This window comes from Chiloscyllium plagiosum, chromosome 12 (assembly GCF_004010195.1).
Source record: "Chiloscyllium plagiosum isolate BGI_BamShark_2017 chromosome 12, ASM401019v2, whole genome shotgun sequence".
NCBI classification, from domain to species: domain Eukaryota; kingdom Metazoa; phylum Chordata; class Chondrichthyes; order Orectolobiformes; family Hemiscylliidae; genus Chiloscyllium; species Chiloscyllium plagiosum.
Window position 1 is genome coordinate 43,112,222 of NC_057721.1, and position 27,730 is coordinate 43,139,951.

General features: G+C 39.5%; 1 long non-coding RNA gene across 2 annotated transcripts in view; it reads left to right on the top strand.

The window, feature by feature from the left end:
• The window catches only part of LOC122555173, a 153,932-nt gene that overhangs the window by 68,183 nt on the left and 58,019 nt on the right, over window positions 1–27,730 (top strand). For both annotated transcript variants that reach the window (XR_006313199.1, XR_006313198.1), the window contains exon 2: window positions 4,718–4,787. This is a non-coding gene — a long non-coding RNA (uncharacterized LOC122555173). The remainder of the gene's footprint in view (window positions 1–4,717; window positions 4,788–27,730) is intronic.

The following is a 27,730-nucleotide window of genomic DNA, read 5'->3' on the forward strand; positions in this document are numbered from 1 at the left end:
TGAAAGGAGTGTGAAGGGAATCTTTTTTTTGATTCCTACAGTACACCTGGGAAAGCTTCTAAACCTTGGCTAATGGTAGCTTCAGGGGGCAGAATCTTCCCAGCTCCTGAATGGTAAGGACAGTGTCTTTCTATTTTCATTTTTTTAAAAATTGTGGACTGAAGTGAGAAAAGAACCGTTTTCAAAGTAGGGATAACAAGGATTGTTGTATGGTTTGATATCGCACAAAATTGGTACTCATTGTGAACTCTGTACACAACTGTGGCTTACAGAAGAGGTTGCAGATGAACTGGACTCGAAATGTGTACAACTATCTTGTGGATCGTTTCAGAGAATATCTTTGGGACACCCGCACCCACCAAATCCACAGTTCTCACAAGATATTGTGACAATAAGCAAAACTAATGTCATTTACAAAATACTTTGCAAGATCTTTAACAAACACTATATCGGACAAACAGGCAGAAAACTAGCCACCAGGATACATGAACATCAACTAGCCACAAAAATACATGACCCACTCTCACTAGTGTCCTTACATACAGATGAGGAAGGACACCACTTTGACTGGGACAACACATCCATCCTAGGACAAGACAAACAGAGGCACGTATGAGAATTCTTAGAAGCATGGCATTCCAACCAGAATTCTATCAACAAACACATTGACTTGGATCCCATTTACCACCCCCTGAGAAAAAGAACAGGAAGTGACATCACCACAGGAAATGGCATTACCACAGGAAATGACATAACCACATGAAATGATATCACCAACCCAAGCAAACCTAAACACATAAATACAAATAGGGTCATGCCACCTGTGCTTCATCCAGAGGCTCACTGATGATGTTACCCAGTATGGCAACGAAATGTCTGAAAATGATCTTCTAGCTCAGGGAGCAAACCTACATCCACTGTTTGAATTTCACTGCAGTTTCATTAAACAGCTAATCTCATTTTTTTTTCACAGCTTAGAATATTAAAGACATTGCTTGTATTGATATAGATTTTAGTTTGGTATATGAATTTTTGATTGAGATGTGGTATTACTTCATATACTTTGGACATGCATCATCAGTTTAGATACTACATATACAGAGCACCTGAAGGAGACAAATTGTATTTATGCTATTAAAAAGTCTAGAGCTAAATTCAAAGACATAGAATAGCCAAATTGATACATTGATATTATTCATATCTACAATAGTTACATTGAAATGTATCACTTCTTTAACATTTTATTTTCATGATCCAACTAACATTTACATTCAATTGCCCAATGTCCATTCAGTGAATTATGGGAACTGACTTTCAGGTTTAACAGCAGTTCCATCAAATATTTGCAAATAGTAGAAAACTGCAGAAGATACCAGATTATAGAAATGAGTTACATAGCAACTCTTTAGGCCACATGACTTCAAATTCATAAACACTTTTCATATCATGGATTGAATTATTCATGTTATAAAATACACCCTTCATAAATAACTTGCCCAGAATTGTTTTTTTGAAAATTATGGCTCAACCAAGGAGCAATTAATTTACAAAAATACCAAAAATCATGCAATAAGCAACAAATGTTTTGAGAGCAATCCACTGCTGTTTAGGAATAAGTTACAAGGCTTATTAGCAAAGGGGATCTGTGGTTATACCAATGAAAATTGCTATCTTAGTCTTTTTTAAGATATTAACTGGATATCAAATAAGAATGGAAGGACATTTACTATCCAAATGATTGTTTTTGATATTTTGATTGTTTTAATACCATCACATATTCTTTGATCTTACAGTGTCATTTTTGACATAATCTCCATCTTCTTTTATTATCATTAAAATAAATGATCTAGAGTTAATTGTTCCCCCTCAAAATGATAATAGAAAAGCTGTTTAAGATCTTTTGTATATGAGACTTATCCCAGATGAGTTATAACTTCCTCCAGCTTAATGTTTTGGGAAAACTAAAGCCATCCAATTTTTACTCCTGCCTGTACCCCTGAGCTTTAGATCTGGATTACATCTGTCACCACAAATATAGCCTGAAGTGTAAAACTCAAGCATTTGGCTCTGAACCAAAATTGAGCTTCCTTTTATAAATTTGATTCAATAGAAAGATTGTTCTTCTTCACCTTTGAAACATCACTTTTCACAAACTATAACTGCTTCAAAACATTGATCCCATATCGTCTCCCACACTCCAGGGAGGGTACACTGTGCAAATGACGAATCCTGGGTTTTTATGGAAGTTATTAAACTTCTTGCTGCACTTCAAGAAAGTTGTACCAGTTCCATGGATGTTGGATCTACTGCCACAACTTCTTCTGTCCAGAAAGTATGTGTCACATTTTTAGTTGGGCTTTGATTACCCATCTACAAAAAACATTCCTGTTTTTCCATATTTCTGTTAACAAACATGAAGTTTGTCTCTAATTTCTTTGATCTGGCATCATATTTTGTAAAACCTGCTGCTGCTTCATGCCTTTTCCTTATCTCCAGGAGTTTCATGACCCCGAATCTCATTTCCCTTTTCAATAACCAACTTGGATCACTTCTAGCCTCCTATTTTTCTCCATTCATGAACCAATTTAGATTGAATTCTGGTCTCTTTGATTTTTCTTAACCTCCCTTCCAGAGTATCTAACAGGGCTTATGCCCGAAATGTCGATTCTCCTGCTCCTCGGATGCTGCCTGACCTGCTGTGCTTTTCCAGCACCACACTCTCGAATCTGACACACACATTCACACACCTTATAATGTCTCTGCCTAAGTATGTTGGCTAATTGTACTATTTACAGGGAATTAGCCCAATACTTCAAGGTGGGTGGAAGTCCCACTGTGTTGCACTGCATTATTGCTCTCTTGGTAATTCAGACCTTTCAAGTTTCTAATTTGCTTGTATCTAAGCTGGACCTTAACCTAAATATCCCATTTTAATGTATGCTCTACAAGATTATACTCTCCATGGACAATGTGGATTAACTTTTGGCTCCAATGTTTGTCAATGTGTAAACATTTTATTGCCTTGTCATTGTAGTATAGTAGGCACACTTCCATTATTTTGAGTTCTTGCTCTGATTTCCAATATCAAAAACTGATATTTATTTAAATCGCTGATTTCATAACTTGGCTTTATGGAGTTTAAATTTTTAGATTGCACACCTCATTTATCTCTGTCTTTTGCTCACTGTACTTTCCAGTTATGTATTCCCTTTTTTCCCTGCTTTTCCACCCTTTCTTTCTGCCTGAAATTCAAAGCAGACTGTACAGATGGCCACATGTTTATGCATTCATTGTCTAACCCAGACTAAATGAAAAGTGTTCTGGATATTAAGCTGTACATTTAAAAACTGCTGTGGTTTGATCTGCATATCAGCTGTGTTTTTAAAGGCAAGGTAGAGGTAGAATTTCCATTGTCCATATTTCTGCGAATGGTGTACATTGACTTTCTACAGTCTAAAATTATGTAAGTGTGTAAATTAATCTGTTTCCTCTTCTTTGACCTTTCTCCTCTCTCTTCTTACAGTAGCATGCTTTGTCCCTGTTCTTTTTTAAATCTGTACATCTTTGAAAATATCTCCTGGTTTCTGTCTCTTCCTCTTTATTTCGCTTTCATCACGTTCACTCTTTCTTTGCCTTATGCTTTTTCTCACTCTCTCTTTGTCTGTTGATCTGTCTCTGACTCTCTGTAGACTGGGTACAGATGGTCACATATTCCTGTATTCACTGTCTGATAGAGAGCGCATGAGAAGAGACTGACTCTTTTTTTCTCCATTAATCGGCAACATCTGTGCAAACAAAGGGCTGAGAGTGACAGCGGGCAGGGTCCCTGCTGCTCAAGAGGCACTTCCTAATGAACTCCATCCTGGACCAGCATTTCACCACACCCCACTAACAGAGAACAGAAAGTGGAAAGCCAATAGACTCCATACACATCAATACACAGCTATAGACATCAATGCCCATTAATATACAGCCTTACAGAGTGATATTCAGCCACACACAGTCACTGACTGGGATTAGAGGATACTTAATGGACTTTCAGTCTCAGTGACGAAGATGGACTCTGGAGATCGTGCAAAATAAAATCTAATAGTGTGTAAGATAAACAAAGAGAGGTACAGCACAGGGAACAGGCTGGAGAGAGAGATTTAAGAAGCAATTAGTGAAAAAAAGGGTTTTTTAAATTTCAATAAAGCACTACATATAAATGATTGAGACAAAACGCGTTTGAGTATCAAGTAAAGATCAACTACATAAATTATTAGTGAAAAAATAATATTAGCTGTTTTATGGAGATATGTCTGTGAGTTATTGAATCTTCACACATGACACAATTCACAAGTTGGACGTGAATGAGTGTTTCATCAGTCTATTCTAGTTCATTATTTTTTTTTCAACAGATCCATCATTTTTAAAAAAACAGGTATTTTTGCAGCTTGCACATATATTATGGGAAATAGCCTTTTTTGCCACAAAGTGTGTCGATGGAAGTACAAAGAGGATCATCTTCCATTAGGGGGCAAGATGAATGTTACTGTGAGATTATGTTTTCTCAGTTCATTGCATATTCATACACAGGTAAAATGCCACAGTCTGTGAACTGGAATTTCTGCTGCCCATTGGGACCTTCTGGGCTCCAACATCTGGGCACTGGATGGCACTTCACTTTCTGCAACTCAGGAGTATCACACAATCTTTTTTCATTGTCCCCATTCAGGTAGCCTGCACAGAGATGGATGAGAAGTCAACACTCATGGGCAACTGAAGAGGACCTGTATTGCTGCAAGGTATGAATGATCAGCTGCACAATGTACCACTCAAAGCTCCATTTCCCCTTATGAGTGTCAATTTCCATTGCAAGACTGCAAGGGATGTTCACAGTTGAGTGGCAGGCAACTATATTAGATGCTCCATGTACAATCAATGCCTGTTACTTAATTGTAGCTAACAATGTGGCACTACATGCACCACAAAGCCACGGCCTCTCATACATCTGCCAGGAGTCACTCTTAAAGCATGAAAGGAGCTACAACATGGAACAGATTATTCCTCTATCAGGTCACTGACCTTTCAGTACAACTTATAGAACATACACATCTGATATCTGTCCATCAGAGGCTTGCATTGGACAGGGGCATGACCGAAGAAGATGGTCTTTTAAGTTGAGATGTGTTTTAAGTTCTGCCCCTTTAGTCACCTGGGCAGGTTTGCTGGCATTGCCTTGCTGGTGCCAGCTTGTCGGCTCAGTCAAATCTCATGACTGACTCTGTACTTGTGTAAAGAAATTTCTTGGCTATGAAGGAGTCAAGTAGCTGAAGAAGTTTGTACTCACCAGAATTTGGAGGAAGAAGTTTATCTCATCATCTCATAAATACATTTGGCATTGTTTGTAAGCATGTGTTTTCCATTTCTGCCTGACAAAATTGTGACTATGAACATAATTCCAGTTGGCTGGGGCATTAATATGTATGCATGACATGCTCATGAATACAAAACAGGTTCCTGATCAGTAGGTTGGGAGAGTCAACTTGCCTGAAATGCTATGAGAACTTAACAGCAAAGCTTTAACCCATTTTCAGGAAACTGAATTTTTGACTCCTCCCCCAGTGAAGTGTCCCAACCACTGATCTTAAAGCTCTGGGTAGGCCAACAAAATTCCATGCATTCAGAATTTTCCATAATTACTGCAGATAGTTGGGAAGCAATGAATGCATGTGTCAATATCACAATGATCATTTCAAATTGTGGGTAGTTCTGAAAAGATTAGAATCATTCTCAAATTTGTGATGGAGAATTTTATTTCCGTTAATAATGATGGGCCATAGGTTTAGAAGAGACTGAATTAACAAAAACAGATCAAATATTTTGATTGGTGGGAAAATCCTTACAAAATTATTTTGCAACTGATTAGAAAGGCCTTGCATGCAATTGTTTCTTAATTTCTTCTTCGTTAAATTGTTCTCTCTCTGACCAAAAATTATTAAATGAAATGAATTTGTAAAAGTAAAATAATCCTTATAGGGAATAAAGTAAAAACTTATAGTTTATACAGCATCAAAATATCTTGTATATAATGAATTTGTTTAAAATTTAGCAACTGTTGCTGTAAGAACAAATATGTAACTAAGTATTGCAAGTTTCAGTGAAATGAATAATATTAGCTTCTAGGTTGTTTGAACATGCAACATTAGAATCTATTTACTCTAAGTGTAACAAGGGCATATCTTATGTGAAATTTACTGTGTTGTTTGCTGGAATCGCAAAAGTACTTGGAGAAATTATGCAAGGGAAAGTGCTTCTTCCAATGTGTGATCATTTCAGCAAGCTGTGTGGTTAGCTCTGCATTTAAATTTCTGTGTATCATGGCCAGGTTTCCCAGAAATGATTGCAACCCATTCTATAAGACACTACTAATACAGAACAGTGACGTTTAAGGCACATTGCCCTTAACCTTTATGATATCTCCCTATCTCTGTAATCGACAACCTCTCACTCCATAATCCTTTGAGGTATCAGCTCTCTTCTAATTTTGGCCTCTTGTACTTCCCTGATTTTAATGCTCCACTATTGGTGGTTGCATCTTCAGTCCCCTCAGTTCGAAGGTTTGTAATTTCCTCTTTACAAGTCCTTGCCTCTCTATCTCACTTTCCTCCTTTGAAACAGGCCTTAAAACTCACATCTTTGACAAAGCTTTTGGCCAACTGGCCTAATATATCCCACGTGGCATGATATCATATTTTGTTTTAAGATATGCTCATGACATGCCTTGGGATATTTCATTGCATTAAAGGTGCTATATAAATTGTTGCTGCTGTTGTTATATAGACATTCCTGGCTACCTTGGGAAGAATGCTAGCATTATTTTTACATTAAGCTAATTAGCAGTGCACAAAAGCAAAAGAAATGTTACAGATAAGTTGTTCACCCACACCTCAGTGGACAATTGGCATAACGTGACACAGCACTGCAACTATACAGTGTAGCAGGATTACTGTTAGTTCAATATGGCTGTGCGCACTCCTTGCTCAATGTAATGACCTAGATCAATTGGAATGAAATCCATTCTTTCTATCTGTATTTCATTTTTAATCAGTTACACGGATTAACAGAGATGAGTGTTCACTGTCCGGGGAATTTCTATCATTATAGCACTGCTCACTGTGCCAGCAATCTTTGACCTAGAAATGTAAGTCTCAAGGTGACTTTTGTGATATCAAGGTCATGGTTGATGACAATTGTGTGTTTTCCCAGGATTCAAGCTGGCATACTGAGGTTTCTTCATATGTCCATGTAATAAGTGTAGAGTCTGCATTCCTATCTCTGAATTGACCTGTAGAATTCTGCAATGCTATTCACTGACAATCTCAGCGATTCTGTTGGTCTGCTACTGTTGTGCAGGAAATATAGAGAATCACCAGGAGACACAGAGAGTTCTTTGAGGAGAGAGTGAGGTCTGCAGATGCTGGAGATCAGGGCCGAAAATGTGTTGCTGGAAAAGCGCAGCAGGTCAGGCAGCATCCAGGGAACAGGAGAATCGACGTTTCGGGCATAAGCCCTTCCTGAAGAAGGGCTTATGCCCGAAACGTCGATTCTCCTGTTCCCTGGATGCTGCCTGACCTGCTGCGCTTTTCCAGCAACACATTTTCGACACAGAGAGTTCCTCAAGAAATAGGTCTTTTATTTGCAAACAAAAAACCGTGAAAGCAGGATCTCAAATGCCCACGAACCTCAGGTCCCTGGATTTTTATATATTTTTTATCATGTTTCTGTTAGCTTATCAGCATGCCCAACTATATTAATCAAAGTACCTCACTCTAGCTACACAATAAACCAGTGACGTTAATTATCATTATCTCTTTAGTTGTACATTCTACTTAATGTTATTCTAATGTCACGGTTAGATACTTATTGCTAACTCTGCCACAGTGATCCTCCATTCCAGACTAACTTGTCATGATAGATATTTAGCTATTCCATCTATTACAATAGTCTCCTGTCTCAAGCTGACTCTACTAACTATTAATTAGATATTCTAATGTCATGTCCCAAATATTTATAATCCCAATCCTGTCACAATAATACTTCTAGCTCTTTTGCTACTTGTCCAGCAGGTTCCTACTGCCACCTCCTCCCTGCTGGGGTGGGGAGGAGGGTAAGGGATGAGGGAACCACCCTCTGGGGGTAACCAATGAAAGATAGTGCTTTCTTGTTCCCATGGTGCCTCGGCCACCCTCTTTCCCTATTCTCATTGTTGTCGTACATTTTTGTATCCTTATTCCTTTTCCCTGTCCTTCCCATTCCCTTGCCCCCGAAAAAATTACCTGTTTGAACGGTGGGCGGCACGGTGGCACAGTGGTTAGCACTGCTGCCTCACAGCGCCTGAGACCTGGGTTCAATTCCTGCCTCAGGCAAACTCCACTGTGTGGAGTTTGCACGTTCTCCCCGTGTCTGCGTGGGTTTCCTCCGGGTGCTCTGGTTTCCTCCCACCATCCAAAGATGTGCAGGTCAGGTGAATTGGCCATGCTAAATTGCCTGTAGTGTTAGGTAAGGGGTAAATGTAGGGGTATGGGTGGGTTGCGCTTCGGTGAGTCGGTGTGGACTTGTTGGGCTGAAGGGCCTGTTTCCACACTGTAATGTAATCATTAATCCCAGCCTTCTGCTTCTCCAAGGTACTAGCTGAATATGAGGAATGTGTAAACTGATGGATATTGTACTGCAATAGGAGCTTCCTATATTGTAGTTCAAACATGGATCTGCTGCAGGCTTTGCCTTTGTACTGATACATGGATGAACTGATCTTTCAAGAGATTTGGCCTGACAGCACACATTCATGTTGCTGTTCTTCAGCCAGTCAGAAACCAGATAGTACTCAACATACCACCAGTGCGAGCATAAATGGAAAGAGTTCAATTTTTCTATGGAAGATTTCCATGGTCTGTGTCCTGATCTGCTACATCAGATCATTATGCTATAGCAGTACAGTATTATTCTTTTTAAGCAAACCAATGACCTGATTGCTCAGGCTCTCTTCAGGTGAAATATGGTGCATCCTTATATCAACTCACTACCAGTGAAATCTTTCTTCTCTTTGGAAAAAAAACCTGCTTCTGCAAATTGAATGTCTGAATGTCACCCAGAACATTTGTCTTTGACTTAATCCATAACTGTGGTTCCCAGTAGAATTGATGGGTATCTATGAGAGAGGGTTAAAGAGCAGGGAGATTTGGAAAGTTGAGGAGAAAGAGCAAACTAATAGTGTAGGGTAGAAACCCTCCCATCCTGGCACCTTCCCCTGCCACCGCAGGAACTGTAAAACCTGCGCCCACACCTCCTCCCTCACCTCTATCCAAGGCCCTAAAGGTGCCTTCCACATCCATCAAAGTTTTACCTGCACATCCACTAATATCATTTATTGTATCCATTGCTCCCGATGCGGTCTCCTCTACATTGGGGAGACTGGGCGCCTCCTAGCAGAGCACTTTCGGGAACATCTCCGGGATACCCGCACCAATCAACCACACCACCCCGTGGCCCAACATTTCTACTCCCCCTCCCACTCTGCCGAGGACAGGGAGGTCCTGGGCCTCCTTCACCGCTGCTCCCTCATCACCAGACGCCTGGAGGAAGAACGCCTCATCTTCCGCCTTGGAACATTTCAACCCCAGGGCATCAATGTGGACTTCAACAGTTTCCTCATTTCCCCTTCTCCCACCTCACCCTAGTTCCAAACTTCCAGCTTAGCACTGTTCCCATGACTTGTCCGGACTTGTCCTACCTGCCTATCTCCTTTTCCACCTATCCACTCCTCTCTCTCCTCCCTGACGTATCACCTTATCCCCTCCCCCACTCACCTATTGTACTCTATGCTACTTTCTCGCCACCCCCACCCTCCTCTAGCTTATCTCTCCATGCTCCAGGCCCTCTGCCTTTATTCCTGATGAAGGGCTTTTGCCCGAAACGTCGATTTTGCTGCTCCTTGGATGCTTCCTGAACTGCTGTGCTCTTCCAGCACCACTAATCCAGAATAATAGTGTAGGGTGGCAAGAGAGGAAGAGTGTGAGAATGTACAAGCTATGTATGAAGAAAGGAGGTCAGACTAGGGAAAAATATTAAAATGATAGATTTAGAGACTATTTATCTGAATGCATGCAGGATTCATGAGAAGATAGAAAAAATGGTAGCAATCATTAGAAATAAATGGGTATCTTAGTCATTTTAGAGACACAGACTAGAATCTTCACACTTGTGTACACTCCATTTTTCTACTCGCTCAATTTGTCTAAATCTCCTTTAAATTCTCCTGAACACTCAATCCCCATCTAGTTTTGTATCAAATCCCACCAATAGCTAATGCTGTAAAAATGGAGTATGGCTTTTACAATGATTCAATTGTTGTTCTCAGTGAAGTCTTCTGTGTTGAACAAATTCTTCTGCACTGTAGATCAGAATGCAGAGCCTTTCCGTTTCAGGAAAATTAACATGTCCTTTTTTTTCTGATTTGTGCCCAACAAGGATTCTGATGCTGTTTGGAAGATTTAGGCTATGATCTTATGATTAAAGTTACAGATAGGCAGTATTGTGAAATGTTGTATGCATTTTGAATTTCACAGGAGATGGGGGAGATACTAAATGAGTGCTTTGCATCAGTATTTACTGTGGAAAAGGACATGGAAGGTATAGAATGTAGGGAAATAGATGGTGACATCTTGAAAAATGTCTATATTACAGAGGAGGAAGTGCTGGATGTCTTAAAATGCATAAAAGTGGATAAATTCCCAGGACTTGATCAGGTGTACTCAAGAACTCTATGGGAAACTAGGAAGGTGATTTCTGGGCTCCTTGCTGAGATATTTGTATCATCGATAGTTATAGTTGAGGTGCCGGAAGACTGGAGATTGGCTAATGCAGTGCAACTGTTTAAGAGGGGTGGTAAGGACAAAGCAGGAAACCAGTGAGCCTGACATCGGTGGTGGCCAAGTTGTTGGAGGGAATCCTGAGGGATAGGATGTGCATGTATTAGAAAGGCAAGGACTGATTAGGGTTAGTCAACATGGCTTTTTGCGTGGGAAATCATGTCTCACAAACATGATTGAGTTTGCTGAAAACGTAACAAGGAGGATTGATGAGGGCAGAGCAGTGGATGTGATCTATATGGACATCTAGTAAGGCATTCAACAAGATTCCCCATGGGAGACTGGTCAGCAAGGTTAAATCTCATGGAATACAGGGAGAACTAGCCATTTGGATAAAGAACTGGTTCAAAGATAGAAGACAGGGAGTGGTGATAGAGGGTTGTTTTTCAGACTGGAAGCCTGTGACCAGTGGAGCGTCACAAGGATCGATGATGGGCACACTACTTTACATCATTTATATAAATGATCTGGATGTGAGCATAAGAGGTATACTTAGTAAGTTTGCAGATGATACCACAATTGGAGGTGTAGTGGACAGCAAAGAAGGTTACCCCTCAGATTAAAACGGGATCTTGATCAGATGGGCCAAAGGGCTGAGAAGTGGCAGATGGAGTTTAATTCAGATAAATGCGAGATGCTGCATTTTGGGAAGGCAAATCTTAGCAGGACTTATACACGTAATGGTAAGGTCCTAGGGAGTGTTGCTGGACAAAGAGACATTGGAATGCTGGTTCTTAACTCCTTGAAAGTGGAGTCGCAGGTCGATAGGATAGTGAAGAAGGCGTTTGGTATGCTTTTCTTTATTGGTCAGAGTATTGAGTAGAGGTGTTGGGAGGTCATGTTGCGGCTGTACAGGAAATTGGTTACTTTTGGAATATTGCGTGCAATTCTGGTCTCCTTCCTATCGGAAGGATGTTGTGAAACTTGAAAGGGTTCAGAAGTGATTTATAATGATGTTGCCAGCATTGGCAGATTTGAGCTACCTGGAGATGTTAAATAGGCTGGGGCTGTTTTCCATGGAGCTTTGGAGGCTGAGGGGTGACCTTATAGAGGCTTATAAAATCATGAGGGGCATGAATAGGATAAGTAGACAAAATCTTTTCCCTGGGGCGGGGGAGTCCAGACCGAGAGGGCATAGGTTTAGGGTGAGAAGGGAAAGATATAAAAGAGACCTAAGGGGCACCTTTTTCATGCAGAGGGTGGTATGTGTATGGAATGAGCTGCCAGAGGAAGTGGTGGAGACTAGTACGATTGCAACATTTAAAAGGCATCTGGATGGGTATATGAATATGATGGGTTTGGAGGGATATGGGCCAGGTGTTGGCAGGTGGGGCTAGATTAGCTTGGGATATCTGGTCGGCATGGATGAGTTGGACCGAAGGGTCTGTTTCCATGCTGCACATGTCTATGACTCTTTGACTATGAGGGAAAGAGAACAGGGAATTATTTCTTAAGAGGGAAGTTCACATCACCTTTCAGTAGAAAGAGTCATAGAGTCATAGAGTTGTACAGCACGGAAACAGACCCTCCGGTCCAACTCATCCATGCCGACCAGATATCCCAATCCAATCTAGTCCCAATTGCCAGCACCTGGCCATATCCCTCCAAACCCTTCCTAGTTATATACCCATCCAGATGCCTTTTAAATGTTGCAATTGTACTAGCCTCCACCACTTCGTCTAGCAGCTCATTCTATTCACGTACCACCCTCTGCATGAAAACGTTGCCCCTTACATCTCTTTTATATCTTTCCCCTCTTACCCTAAACCTATGGCCTCTCGTTCTGGACTCCCCCACCCCTGGAAAAAGACTTTGTCTATTTATCCTATCCATGCCTCTCATGACTTTGTAGACCTCTACATGTTCACCACTCAGCCTCCGACGCTCCAGGAAAAACAGCTGTAGTCTATTCAACATCTCCCTCTGGCTCAAATTGTCCAACCCTGGCAACATCCTTGTAAATCTTGTCTGAACCCTTTCAAGTTTCACAACATCTTTCCGATAGGAAGGAGACCAGAATTGCATGCATATTTCAACAGTGGTCTAACCAATGTCCTGTACAGTCACAACATTACCTCCCAACCCCTGTCCTCAATACTCTGATCAATAAAGGAAAGCATACCAAATACCTTCTTTACTATCCTATCGACCTGCGACTCCACTTTCAATGAGCTATGAACCTGCACTCCAAGGTCTCTTTGTTCAGCAACACTCCCGAGGACTTTACCATTAAGTGTATAAGTCCTGCCAAGATTTGCTTTCCCAAAATCCATCTGCCACTTCTCAACCCATTGGCCCATCTGATCAAGATGCTGTTGTATTCTGAGGGATAACCTTCTTCGCTGTCCACTACACCTCCAATTTTGGTGTCATCTGCAAACTTACTAACTATACCTCTTATGCTCACATCCAGATCATTTATATAAATGACGGAAAGTAGTGTACCCATCACAGATCCTGTGGCCCTCCACTGGTCACAGGCCTCCAGTCTGAAAAACAACCCTCCACCACCACCCTCTGTCTTCTATGTTTGAGCCAGTTCTGTATCCAAATGGCTAGTTCTCCCTGTATTCCATGAGAGCTAACCTTGCTGACCAGTCTCCCATGGGGAACCTTGTTGAATGCCTAACTGAAGTCCATGTAGATCACATCTACCACTCTGCTCTCATCAATCCTCTTTGTTACTTCTTCACAAAACTCAATCATGTTTGTGAGACACGATTTCCCATGCACAAAGCCATGTTGATTATGCCTAATCACTCCTTGCCTTTCCAAATACATGTACATCCTGCCCCTCAAGATTCCCTCCAAAACTTGCCCACCACCATTGTCAGGCTCAAGCTTCCCACAGATTTCTAGGGTACACCTGATCAGATCCTGGGAATATACCCACTTTTATGTGTTTTAAGACATCCAGTACTTCCTCCTCTGTGATATGGACATTTTTCAAGATGTCACTATCTATTTCCCTACATTCTATATCTTCCATGTTCTTTTCCACAATATATACTGATGTAAAATACTTGTCTTGTATCTCCCCCATCTCTTACGGCTCCACACAAAGGCCACCTTGCTGATGTTTGAGAGGCCCTATTCTCTCCCTAGTTACCCTTTTGTCCTTACGGTATTTGTAAAAACCCTTTGGATTCTCCTTAACTCTATTTGCTAAAGTTATCTCTTGTCCCCTTTTTGCCCTCCTGATTTCTCTCTTAAGTATACTCCTACTGCCTTTATACTCTTCTAAGGATTCACTCGATCTATCCTGTCTATACCTGACATATGCTTCCTTTTGTCTCTTAACCAAAACCTCAATTTCTTTTGTCATCCAGCATTCCCTATACCTACCAGCCTTTCCTTTCACCCTAACAGGAATATACTTTCTCAGGACTCTTGTTGTCTCATTTCTGAAGGCTTCCTATTTTCCAGCCATCCCTTTACCTATGAACATCTGCCCCCAATCAGCTTTTGAAAGTTCTTGCTTAATACTGTCAAAATTGGTCTTATGGCTTTTACATTTCTCTGAATAGTTGCAGGATATAATAGTAGAAGATTGAACAGAGTTATGCACATGTGGGTGTACTGTACCTTGAAGACAGTAAAGGCTAGCAGTGACAGCACCAAGTGTTCTCAATAAGACACAATGTAACATGTTCTCCAGCTACTGGGGAAATGACAAAACAGATTCAAATTAGCCAATCAGTTTAAATTATACCCCAATAAATACCAAATTCCAATCAAGTTTGAATTGAGTATATTGATAATCTTAAAAATTATTGATGCTTTGGGGTATAAAACCAGGGAAAATTGAACAGTTAGGAGGAGAACTGTCACCAGACCAACAGCTGTAGACTGCGAGCTTTTACTCTCTTTAAGGTAGAGAACATCTACATTTTCATAACAACAGCAGCAAAATTCCACCATGAACTCAAAGCTGTCAGCAATCCTACTTCAGTATCTCTGGTATAATCCATGGTTTCTCTACATAAAGTGCTGCATATTCTATCTCATTGGTGTGAGTGGCCATAGATTTTGCACCCTATGTATAATTGTATATGTTTTCTTGTCCCTGAAAAAGGAGGCACAAGGAGCCAAAGTACATTTTGATGCTAAAATTATGTCAGTATTGCTCCTTAATCCATAATGGGTACAATGATATCAATATACTGTACAGCAGGAATTACATACTTACAAAAGTTTTTTTTTCTGTAACAGCAAAGCATGTAGGATATGAAAGAAGGAAAACTTACAGGTGACGTTTCAGAATATAAATTGTACAAAGCTACCGCACTGACATTGGATGTAACTAGGTTAACCAGATGAAGTCAGTATTATTAGCACAGTTAGGGGACAGTTATTGCCAACAGCAGACATGCTTTACATGATGCCTTCTTAGAATTTGTGTGACTCAGTCTCTTTGTTCCGATCTACCTGGAAAATTCATTAAATTCTTCCTAATCTTCAGTGAGGTTAGGTCACTTTGATTGTTCTGCACATCTCTTTTCATTGTTCCAAAACAATTCTTGCGCCACGCTGTGCCAAACAATGGCTTCCTTCTGAAATACTTTTACAGCTCAAGAAAGCTCAGACCTTTCAGCCATCCCATCTCATTGATACGTTTTTCCTCAGAAACATGCAGCAAAATCAATTCTGCTGTTAAACTGCTTCAGGCCATTAAATCATATATTGTGTGCTATGCTTCACAACTATGACACCTGGATCAAACACATTAAAGTGATGTTGATTCTAGAAATTAGAGTATTATCCACAATTACAATGTAGAGAGAGGTGCACCTCTCTGCTGTATTTCCTTTGGACACTATGGGCTGAATGTTATTCTCTTTTGAATAAGTGCAAGTTGTGTTGAGTTTTTTGGAGAACCTTCAGTTTTTTTGGAGGGATTGTCACTGTGAGGCCAAGCTAGATTTCTCTCCTAATGGGTCCCTCATGTCCGATTCAATCTCCTTCTTCTGATTGCCAACCAGAAAAGCACTCATTTTTCCCCACCTTTTGGTTCCTGTTAGTTAATCAATCCTCTCTCCATGCTAATACATTGTCCGTAACATCTTGCATCTTTAATGTATGCAGCAGTTTTTTGTGCAGCATCTTGTCAAATGCCTTTTGGAAATCTAAATACACCACATCTACTAGGTCCCCATTGTCCACCATGCTCATAATGTCTTCATAGAATTCCAGTAGATTATTTAAGCATGACCAGCCATTCATTAACCCATGCTGCAACTGCCCAATGAGCCAATTTCTATTTCCAATGGGCCAATTTCTATTTAGAATGCCTTGCCATTTCTTCCTTGATAATAGATTACAGAAGTTAAGCAAACCGGTCTACAATTCCATATCTTTTGGCTAGCTCCTTTTTTAAACAGTGGTGTTACATTTGCTGTTTTCCAATCTGCTGGAACTGACCCAGAGTCCAGTGAATTTTGGAAAATTACCACAAGCACATTTGCTATTTCTCCCGACTTTACAAATGTTTGTGTGAATCTCTGTGTAGCACTGAATGTAACTGTACCAGTATGTGGTATACCTTCATGGCTGCACAAGATTGATGGGCTCATGGATCAATGTTTGTGTTGAGAGCCCTCTGCAAACTGACGTAACTGTAGTGAACATCCTAACGAGCTGACGTTTCACGCTCCCAGCAACATCTAAACTTGTGGGGATCTGGGGTTTAAGAATGGCGGTTACAATTTGTCCAATACTCCCTTTGTGAGTTAACTCCCACAAGTAAAATCCATGGATGTTAGCAGATCTAAACCAAAGACAGAAATACAGGAACATCATTGGAAAGACAAAGCTGGATGAACAAAATGATAAGACTAACAGGACTACTAACTTTAGATCTTCAGCTTTACATATATTTTAAAAATTGAAGATTGCCTGAAAGAATGATGGAGCCGAACCTTTTAATTAGCTCCATGAGGAATAACTGAAATATATTTTCATAATATTTCAGTGAAAACAGTGGAGAATGTAGTATAATTCTCTATCCACTCTGTTGCCAGCATTATTTGGATTGAATATTGTTATAGTTCAGTGCATTATGATTTTGTAATTGAATTCTTGAGAAAGTAATTGAATTTAGTACAAAAATATACACATGATGTAAAGCTAGGCAACCAGACATATGAGATCAAATACTGGGATAGGTAGCAAGCTAATTAAGAAACAGTTTGAGATTTCTGATTATTTCTAACCTATATAAAAAAAAATCTAAACTGGGACTGAAAAGAATGCTGTGAAACATAGTTCCGATTGTTGGGAGTTCAGGCTCAGTCTGTACCGAAGCTATGACGTCATGTTTGTTGTTTAGGAACCTGTACACTACACCAGATGTTGAACAGATTCATCAAACTTTTGCAACATGGTTTGCATTGAATGCACTTTAAGAATTAATTTTTAAATTAATTAAAATAATATCACTCTAAATGAATGCAATGACGCAATAAGACCATCGAGAGAATTTACTCCCAGGTGTTAGAATTCAGATCAATGCTGCATTCGTAGTGTTGCATAGTTTGTACTTCGGATCTATGCAGAGGCGACACTAGATTTGTGTAACAGGTTTTATCACAGTGCTTTATGTCTGCTTCATGCTTTAGCTCTGGCTTCCAGATCTTTCTACGCCTTTTATCTGTGAATCCACACTCAGGCTTTAACAAATCAAGCAAAGCAATGAGCATCAATAGTAAACAAACTTACATAATTAAACACAGAATGGTACATGGATTCGATAAACAAACAGAGTCAGATTCTTAGTAAATTGAGTAGTGAAGTACGACTTGCAGGAAATAATATTGGGTTATTAGCTTTAGCTGGGCTAATTTTTTTTCACAAACAGCTTAGGTTTCAAAAATTTGATTTGAACTAATCAAACTGGGTTCATTGCCTCAGCTTGAGACCAGAAGGCTACTTGCACCTGTGATAATTATAAAAAGGATATTTTATTGTAGTAAATTGATAATATTTGTGTACCATTAGTATCCCATCCATATATAAAAAAACAAATTGGGCAGTTGGGATTTTACGATAGAAAAAAATGCCATAGGTTTTTAGTGCTGAATTTTGCAGAAAGTACAATGAACATTGTAGTTAGTTTCATTTGGTTGTTGTTGGATATAAGGACTGTTTTTATCCCTCTTGTGTGATCCCTTTGCTGAGTTAGTGGCGCTGAATTTCTCAGGGCTGTGTTTTCCTGACTTAACATTCCCTGTCTCCCAGAGGAGATGACAGACGGCGTGTAATTTAGTTACATTCGCTCGGATGGAGAAACACCTGGCTCCCTCCCCCAGGATAGGAAAAAAAACCTAACGAAAACGATTAAAAAGAGAAAAACCTTCAATCTTAGGTTGAAAATACTACATAAAATGTCATTATATTTAAGATTTATTTATTTTAATATAATAGAATCAAATCAAGTGAATGTAATATGACCTAATTGATTATTTATCTCTTTGTCAATATCTATCTGCCTATCTGACTACCGTTATGTTTATCTGTTTCTGTTTGTTAATTATTTGCTTGTGTGCGTGTATCAATCAAAATGACTGCCTGTTTACCAAACTGTTTTTGTACATATTTTCATCTATATTTTCTTTCTTCATTTTCTAGGATTTTCATTGGTGTATGTTTGTTATCCGATTGTTCAACAATCTATTCATTCCAAATTTTAGAATCCTATACCAATCTGTGTTTCTCTCTGTCTATCTTTTTGTCTGTCCATCCATTTAACACACAGAGTGTCACAATAAAAGACCATGGAGATCAGATTATGTGTATCCAGAAAAATAATACATGTAATATAGTTTGATGAGTAAAATTAATTGATGGAAAGCTGTGTGGGCCACAAATCAGGCATGCTGACCTTCATGCCCGAATTCCCAATGTGCACTTCTGTTGCATGGAGCTCTGTTAAATCATTAAATTTACCTTTTTATTACTTTTTCTGTGTTTTTAAATGAAGCCAATGCCACTAGAGGACCACTTTTCCATCCAATCTGTTACTAGTTGCTAGACTTTGGTAGCTACTCAAATCTTGCTTTGCTCAAGGGATTTCTGAATCTGACTTTATTGTGCATTATTATTACTGTGTGGCCACATCCTTGGTGTGAATTATCCCTCTCATGAAATGGGGATGGGTGGAAATTGGAGTGGAACAATCTTTGTCTACTATGGCCGTTGGAAGCCTTAAAAATTTGGCTACTTATAGTTGCAGTCATTCTTGGTTTACTCTAAGGTTTCCCAATCTATGGGTCATGATTCCCCATGGGATTGCAAAGTGAGATCTTGGGATTGCAAACTCTGAGGCACCAATAGTGGCTGTGAATCTTGGATTGCCTCCTGACAGCTGTGAGGCCCCTTTAATTCCTCACATGGGAGTGACCCAATGGCCTGCTCTCCGACACCTTTAGTTCCTGTTAAAAAAGGAGGAAAACATGGGAACTCAATTGCTGTGGAGAAACCTGCCTTTTCATCAACATAACCAATGTTCAAGTCCATTCTCCCACCCTGGGCAAGAAGCCCCTCAACTCTCCCACCATTCCACCTCAGCACCAACTTTTCCGTCTTCAGCTCTGCAACCGATGTCTCCCACTCTCAGCAATTCAAGCTTCCCTTTCCCAGAAACTGAAGCCTCCAGCTAAACAATGCTTATACTACCCAAGTTTTCACTCTGGCAACACAGAGTCTGAGGCATTGAAATGGGGTCACACTAGAAGGTGGACTGAGAAGCACTGATTTAATCTGAGGCCCTGTGAAACTCTCTGCCCAAAGTAGAAACAAGGTAGAAGTTCAAATAAAGTTTTAAAATGCTCATTGTGTGACTCACTTGTACATTATGGAAATCACATATATTTGTACACACTGGCTTGTCCAGTATGACTATTCTTCATATTGCGCCTTCTTTAATCAAACAAAAACTTGTTGCACAGTCAGTTAACTTAACATTTATTACTGGGAAAATGTTAAATGTCTATCAAAAGGATATAGTAGTTTAACATTTAGAAATGCACAATATAATCAGGCAGAGTCAGATTGCTTCATGATGGGAAATTATACCTGATGAACTTGTTAGAATTCTTTGAGGAAGTAACAGGCAGGATAGATAAAGGGGAACCAGTATATGTAATATATTTAGAATTACAAAAGTTTTTTTGATAAGGTACTACATATTAGACAGAATGTTGGGGTGAATATGATTAGGTAAATAGGGGACTGGCTAACTAATAGAAGAGAGAGAGAGTTGAGATAAACATGGCCTTTTTAGAATGGCAACCTGTAACTAGTGGAGTGTCACAGGGATCAGTGCTGGGACCACAATTATTTACAACATATATCAATGACTTGGACGATAGAAGTGAATGTACTATTACAAGGTTTGTGGATGACTCAAAAATAATTGGCAATGCAAGTATGTAAGAAGTGTGAATTTTTTACCCTCAGAGCAAGTGTCCCAATTAAATAGTCTGGAGCAATGTTTTGTGAGTTGTAAAAAGAGGTTATTTATTGTCACTGACTTGCTGAATATAATAACACATTTCATTCACTGATCTTACACATAATTACACACACAATATAATTCAAGATATATGAAGATAAAATATTGTAACACCATAAAATTGTCTCAGTCTCCTTTATGTCAGGCCTGTAGTTTTTTTTATTAAATTGAAATTGCTGCTTTAAATCATAGGAGATTGTTCTTTCATTAGAGAGAGATAGTTGGTGGTGGTTTCACATGAGGGTCTCTACACTTCAGGTGATGGGAGAGGTTGGGAAGGAGAATCCTTCATGGTAATCTCAGCTGGTGTGGGATTTGAAGACAGACTATTGCTGTTGCTCTGAATAGCAAACTGGCCATTCAGCCAATAGCTGCTTAGTTGTACCAAAGTTGAGTATTTCTGGAAGGTGAATAAGATTACTCACAACTATCTTGAATGCATTGAGTTCTGTGGTGGGGAAATGTTTGGAGTCCATTTTTGTTAAGCAGCACTATTAAGGGATTTGAGCCAAACGTAGGTAAATGGAGTTAGACCACAGATCAGCCAGGATCCTGTTGAATGGTGGAGAAAGCTTGAGGAGCTGAATGGCCTACACCTGCTTCTATGTTCCAATGTTCTGATGTCCCCTTCTTCCCAGGTAGAAAACAGAGAGACAGGCCATGTGGAATTCTATAGTTGTTTTATTGGTGTATCCTCAGACAGGTCATTGCCCAGATGGCTGTGAATATCTTTATTTAGTTAGGCATTTATCTGAGATTTAGAGCTCTCTGAACCTCAAAATGCAAAAGACCAATTGATTTAAAGTGGCGATCTTTAAATAGACTGTTTGCGTCCCATCTTTAACAAGCATTGATTGAAAGTTCCTCAAGTACTGGGACATGACATTATTAATAATACATCAGAAACAAATGAAAGGGAAGAGATTTGATTAATGGTCAGAAATTGTGTAAATTTCAGGTAAAGGAAACCTTAAAAGGAGTGAAATGGTTAAACAAGAAGAGAAAAATAAAAATCAGGTAAATAAAATATTACAGCTGAATGACAAGTTAATGGGTGCATCCTAAATGAGTGAACTAATTGCAAGTGCAAATTCAAATTGAAGGGTATGATATGGTAGTTATTATTGAGACAAAACTACTAGATGTTTGGACTCATTGCTACAAAGTCATAAAGTCTAAAGGACAGGTAGGGAAGTGGTGGAATGGAGTAGTACTCTTAGTCATTAAATTAAAAAAAGAATCATTTGGATAACAGGAGAGGATATAACAAGTGCTGAAAAGACAGTGGAGACTTTATAGGTAGCATTAAGGAGTAGAAATAGGTTTAAGACTGTGTTGGGAGTTACGTATACTCCCCTTGGTGGCAGCTGCAGAGTGGTAGATTGTACAAATTCAGAGATTAGACAAGCTTTTGGCAAAGCAGAGTGGTTTTAATTGTAGGGGGAAGTAACTTTCATTTATACTTATTTGGATGCATAGACAAACATGTCACAATGGCAGTGAATTTCTTGAGTTTGTCCAGGATACGATACTATGTTAGAAGCATCTATATTAGATTTGTAATGAGAAATAAACAAGATGTTTGAAAGGAAGGGATTCAAAATGGTTGTGATTAGATATAATTTAGGTAAGAGTGAGTTCAATATAATGAGGCATGAGCATGTCCAGAGTGGAATGGACTGGACAATTTTGTTCAGGGCTGAAATGACAGAGGGTCATTGGGAATTTTTTTTTAAAAAGTATAATACGGAATGACGGTTTATCTTTAAGCAGAAAGGACTCAGCCATGAACAACTATAGAGGTAAGAGACATATAAAACCAAGAGAAAAAGCTCATGAAAACGTAAAAGAAACCACAGGTCATACCAAATAGGAAAGATACGAAGGGAGACAAAGGAATTAGTGAGACGTACAAAAAGGAAGTATGAAAGAAAACTTGCAAGGGGCATTAAAAATCAATACAAAAGCTTTTACAATTTTATTGGGGGGGGAAGTGGTTAGGAGAAAGATGGGCCCATTTAAACTGATAATGGCAATATTGTCAATATGGAAATGGTGGGAATGTTAAACAATTGCTTTGTATCAGTTCTTATAGGTCATCATGTTGGAAATCCCAATGTAACAGCATAAGGAACAGAGGCTTACTAAAACTAACGTAAACAAAATAACAGAAATGAAGTTAAGAATAGCACTAAAGAGTGACAAATGCAGGATCTAAAGGTTTCCATCTCAGGATTTTAAATAGAGTAGTTTAAACTATAGCTATAGGCATCCAAAGTTCTATCAATTCAGGAACATTCATGGATATTGGAAAAGTGTGAAAAAGGAGTGAGGAAAAAATAGTTATAGACCAGTTAGCCTAACATATTTTGTTGGGTTGTTACAAGATTTTGTTATTAAGGATAGGATGATTGACTGCATGAACATTTTTAGCTGATCAGAAAGAAAGATTACCATAGATTGTTAAATAGGTGGTCATAATTGACAGACCTGATTGAATTTTGGAAGGAGTGACTAAAGTAATGGGCAGTGGAATGTTGATGAATATTACTTATGTGGAGTTATATAAGGTTTTTAATGATTTACTATAATCCTTCATAAGAGACTATTAGCTAATGTTATGTCAGTGGAATTGTAGGCAAATTATTGACCTAAATAGGAAATAGGTTGAGCAGCAGAAGTTAAAGAGTAGGGATAATTGACCAGGTACTTTAATTAGCAGAATGTGACCATGGTGTCCTGAAAGAATCTGTGGTCCTCAACTATTCACTATATTTAGTAATGAATTAAATGATTGGCTAGAGAGACACAAATCCAAATTTTATGACAACTTGCAATGTAAGCAATGTAGAAAGAAGCATAATGTTATAAAGAGATATTAAGTGAATAGACAAAAGAATGCTAAATTGATTTCAATGTGAGGGCATTAACTTAGCACCTAAAGAGTAGACCAGGTTACTAGATTAGAAATTAGAACCAGATCTTTCAAAAATGCAATTGGGAAACATGGAAAGGCAATGGCTACTTTGCTAGACTAGTAATTCCGGAGATCCAGATAATGTTCGGGAGATTCAAGTTTGAATCACATCATGAGTTGGTATTTGAATTTTAAAAACATATGGAATTAAAAGTTATGTGATGACTGTGAAATTATTGTTGATTGACATAAAACTTCATTTATTTCTATAGTGTCCTTTCAGGAAGTTAAACTGGTGTTCATACCTTGTCTGGCCTATATGTGACTGTATAGCAACGTGCTTGAATTTTAATTGTCCTCTGAAATAGACTAGTGCACTATTCAGTTATACAAAAACTGCAAAAATGCTGCAAAAAGGAAATGAAATCAGATGCACTATCTGGGCATCAGACAACTGCTAGCCTGGATCTGCAGCTAGTGATGAAGAAAGCAACAAGAGGGAACAACATATTTAACATCAACCTCACTAAGCTGTCTGCCCCAGATGCATCTAATCTTGACAGCATTGATAGGTCTGACCACTGCCCAGTCCTTGTAGAGATAAGTGCTTGCAGTATTGGACTTAAAAATAATATCTTCAAACCAGATTATTAAGGGTTAAGTAATCACGGCAATGAGCAATTGAAGGAAAGTGGAAAAATACATGAAAACAGGCCTAATGCAAAACTAGCCTATTTTGACTGGGAGGTAACCATGTGGCACTGAAACGTGTCTGAGAATGGTCCTGTTGTACAGTTACATGGGGCAACATGGACTTGTTTCTCAGCTTGTCTTGAAGCTTCAAAAAGTACTGCAGTCATTATAAAATGGAGATTCAGCATGTAACCTCAGATTAGAATAGTATTAATATCAGGAACTTTGCCCCACTCATTGGACTTTTCACCACTGGGCTGGAGTTCATAGAGTCGTAGGGATGTACAGACACTTTGGTCCAACTCGTCCATTCTGACCAGATATCCTAACCTCATCTCGTCCCATTTGACTGCACTTGGCCCATATCCCCAAACCCCTCCTATTCATATACCCATCCAGATGCTTTTTAAATGTTGTAACTGTATCATCCTCCACCATTTCTTCTGGCAGTGGCATACACGCACCATCCTCTGTGTGAAAGAGTTGCCCCTTAGGTTGGGTGCCATGGAATCTGAGGTAGACCTCTGAGTGCAACCATTGCCAAAGTCCCTGGCAGATAGATGGAAGTGTGAGACTCACTTATATTTGCACTCGTGTATGTGTATACTATATAGTTTAGGCTAACTGATGCATTCATTCATTTGCATATGCATCTAATATATGTTAACTTGATTAAGCTTATAAATTTGCTTCATATTAACATGCATGTGTCTTCTTGTATTAATTTTAATCATACCTTAAAGAACCCCCTCAGCATTTTCATACTAACAATACAGTCCTGTCTTCATTCTGAGGATACCCACCATTGTGTTGCACCACTGCACTAAATGGGTTCAATTTTGAACCAACCTAACAACTAATAAAAAGACGGTCTACAATGCCTCATGATTATCAGCATGAACAAAATTGTACTCCAATGCAATCTCTTTTGGTCTGGCATATCCCCTACTCTACCATTACCAGGGGATCAATCCTGGTTCTATGAAAGACATAGGAGGTATGAGGGCATATCAGGAGCAGTGTAAAGCGTACCTAACAATGAGGTGTCAACCTGGTGAAGCTACAACACAGGACTACTTTTGTGTCAAACCACATATGCAGCAGGTGATTGCAAGTGAATTAATTCCATATGCAATGATTCAGACCTAAGTTTTGGAACCTGATATATCCAGTTGTGAATGATGGAGGACAATTAAACAACTCAGTAGATGAGGAGGTTCTACAATTCCTCATTGTCCCCCATCCTTATCCAGAATGTAACCTCAGATTCAGAATAGTATTAATATCAGAGACTTTACCCTACTCATTGGACTTTTCACCACTGGGCTGGGATTCATGAAATAGGTGCCATGTAGAATCTGAGATAGAGCTCTGGGATAGCGCAGTGTATCTGTGCAAAAGATAAAGTTGAAACATTTACAATAATCTTCAGCTAGGAGTGCTAAGTGAACAGTTTGACACTTCCTCCTCCAGTGGTGCCTAGTATCACAGGTGTCAGTCATTAGCCAATTTGATTTAACTCCACATGATCTGAAGAAATGACTGAAGGCATTGGATACTGAAAAATCTCAGGAATTTGACATTACAGCAGTAGTACTGAAGCTGTGTGCTTCAGTGTTGCTGCACACCTAGCCAAGCTGTTGTAGCACATCTGTATCACTGGCATCCACCTCTCAATGTGGAATATATCCAGAAAGCAGGACAAATATAATCCAACCAATTATTGCCCCATTAGTCAACTCTCAATCATCAGCGAAGTGGTGGAAGGTGTTAACAACAGTGTGATCAAGCAGCACTTGCTTCACAATAACCTGCTCACTAATGCTCAGTTTGTATTTCACAAAGACCATCCAGCTCCTTACACCATTATAACATTGATTCAAAGATGAAAGAAAGAGCCAAGCTGCAGAGACAAGATGGGACTGATTGCTTTTAAATTCAAGACTACATTTGACTGAGTGTGGCATTAAAGAGTCCATGCAAAATTAGAGTCAGTGGAGTCATACCAGCATAAGCAAAGATGCTGTGGTTGTTGGATTTACAGGACATCTCCACAGGAGATCCTTAGGGTAATATCCCCGGCCCAACCATCTTCAGCTGCATCACCAATGACCTTCCCTCCATTAGGTCAGTTATGCATGCATGACCAAAATTGACAGGCCCAATCGTGAGAAAACATTACATTCATGATCCTATCTTGTGGAGACAGAGCACATGATAGTGAGAAGAAAAAAGGACTGCACTAGTTTCTGCAATCTAAATTGAGAATGTGTGTCCCGAATAATAAACTAGTATCATTTAATGATTCTCACTTTGTCCAACATTGTTCAAGGGAAGAGAGTTGAGGACACAGTTGATAGATTGATGAAACAGTTGTAATGGTTATTGCGATTTTGGAGATTTGTAGCTCAGGTTGTGGATCAGGTTGTAGGTTTGCTCACTGAGCTAGTAGATTTGTTCTCAGACGTTTCATCACTATGCTAGGTAACAGCATCAGTGAGCCTCCAATGAAGTGCTGGTGTCCTGTACCACTTGCTATTTATCTGTCTTGGTCTGTTGTGGTGCGTGATAACATTTCCGGTTCTTTTTCTGAGAGGTTGGTAAATGGGGTCCAAACTGATGTGCTTGTTAATGAAGTTCTGGTTTGAATTCCCGTGCATGTCTTTGTTTAGTCTGTCCCAGGATGGATGTATTGTCCCAGTCGAACTGGTGTCCCTCTTCGTATGGATACTATGATAGTTGGTCATGCCTTTTGGTGGCTAGTTGGTGCAAATGTATCCTGGTGGCTAGGTTCCTGCCCATCTGTCCGATGTAATGATTGTTGCAGTCCTTGCTGGATATTTTGTATATGACGTTCGTTCTGTGGGTTGTTGGTACAGGGTCCTTTAAATTCATCAGGTGCTATTTCAGTGTGGTGGTAGGTTTGTGAGCTACCATGATGCCTTGGGACTGGAGTAGTCTGGTCATCATCTCTGAGATGTCTTTAATGTGTGGCAGGGTGGCTAGAGTCTATGGGCATGTTGTGGCTTCTTGTTTAGATCTGTTGTGTAGAAATTGGGGGACTGCACTTATCGGGTACCTGTTGTTCCTGAATACGTTGTATAGTTGTTTTTCCTCAGCTTCTCTTAGTTTCTGGGTGTTGCAGTGTGTTGTGGCTCATTTAAGTAATGTCCTGATGCAGCTTCATTTGTGGGTGTAGAGATGATTATTACTGTAGTATCTGGTCTGTGTGTGTGTCTTTCCAGGTACCCAATAAGCGCAGTCCACCAATTCCTACACAACAGACCTAAATAAGAACACATAACATCCCAGAAACTCTAGTCACCCTGCCATACATTAAAGACATCTTGGAGATGATGACCAGACTACTCCGGTCCCGAGGCATCATGGTAGCCCACAAACCTACCACCATATTGAAACAGCTCCAGATGGATTTAAAGGACCCCGTATCAACAACCCACAGAACGAATGTCATGTACAAAATACCCTGCAAGGACTGCAACAAACATTACATCAGACAGACTGGCAAGAAACTAGCCACCAGGATATACAAGCACCAACTAGCCACCAAAAGACATGAGCAACTATCACTAGTATCCATACACAAAGACCAAGAGGGACACCAGTTCGACTGGGACAATACATCCATCCTGGGACAGGCTAAACAAAGTTGAAACTTTATTGCTGGAACAGCAC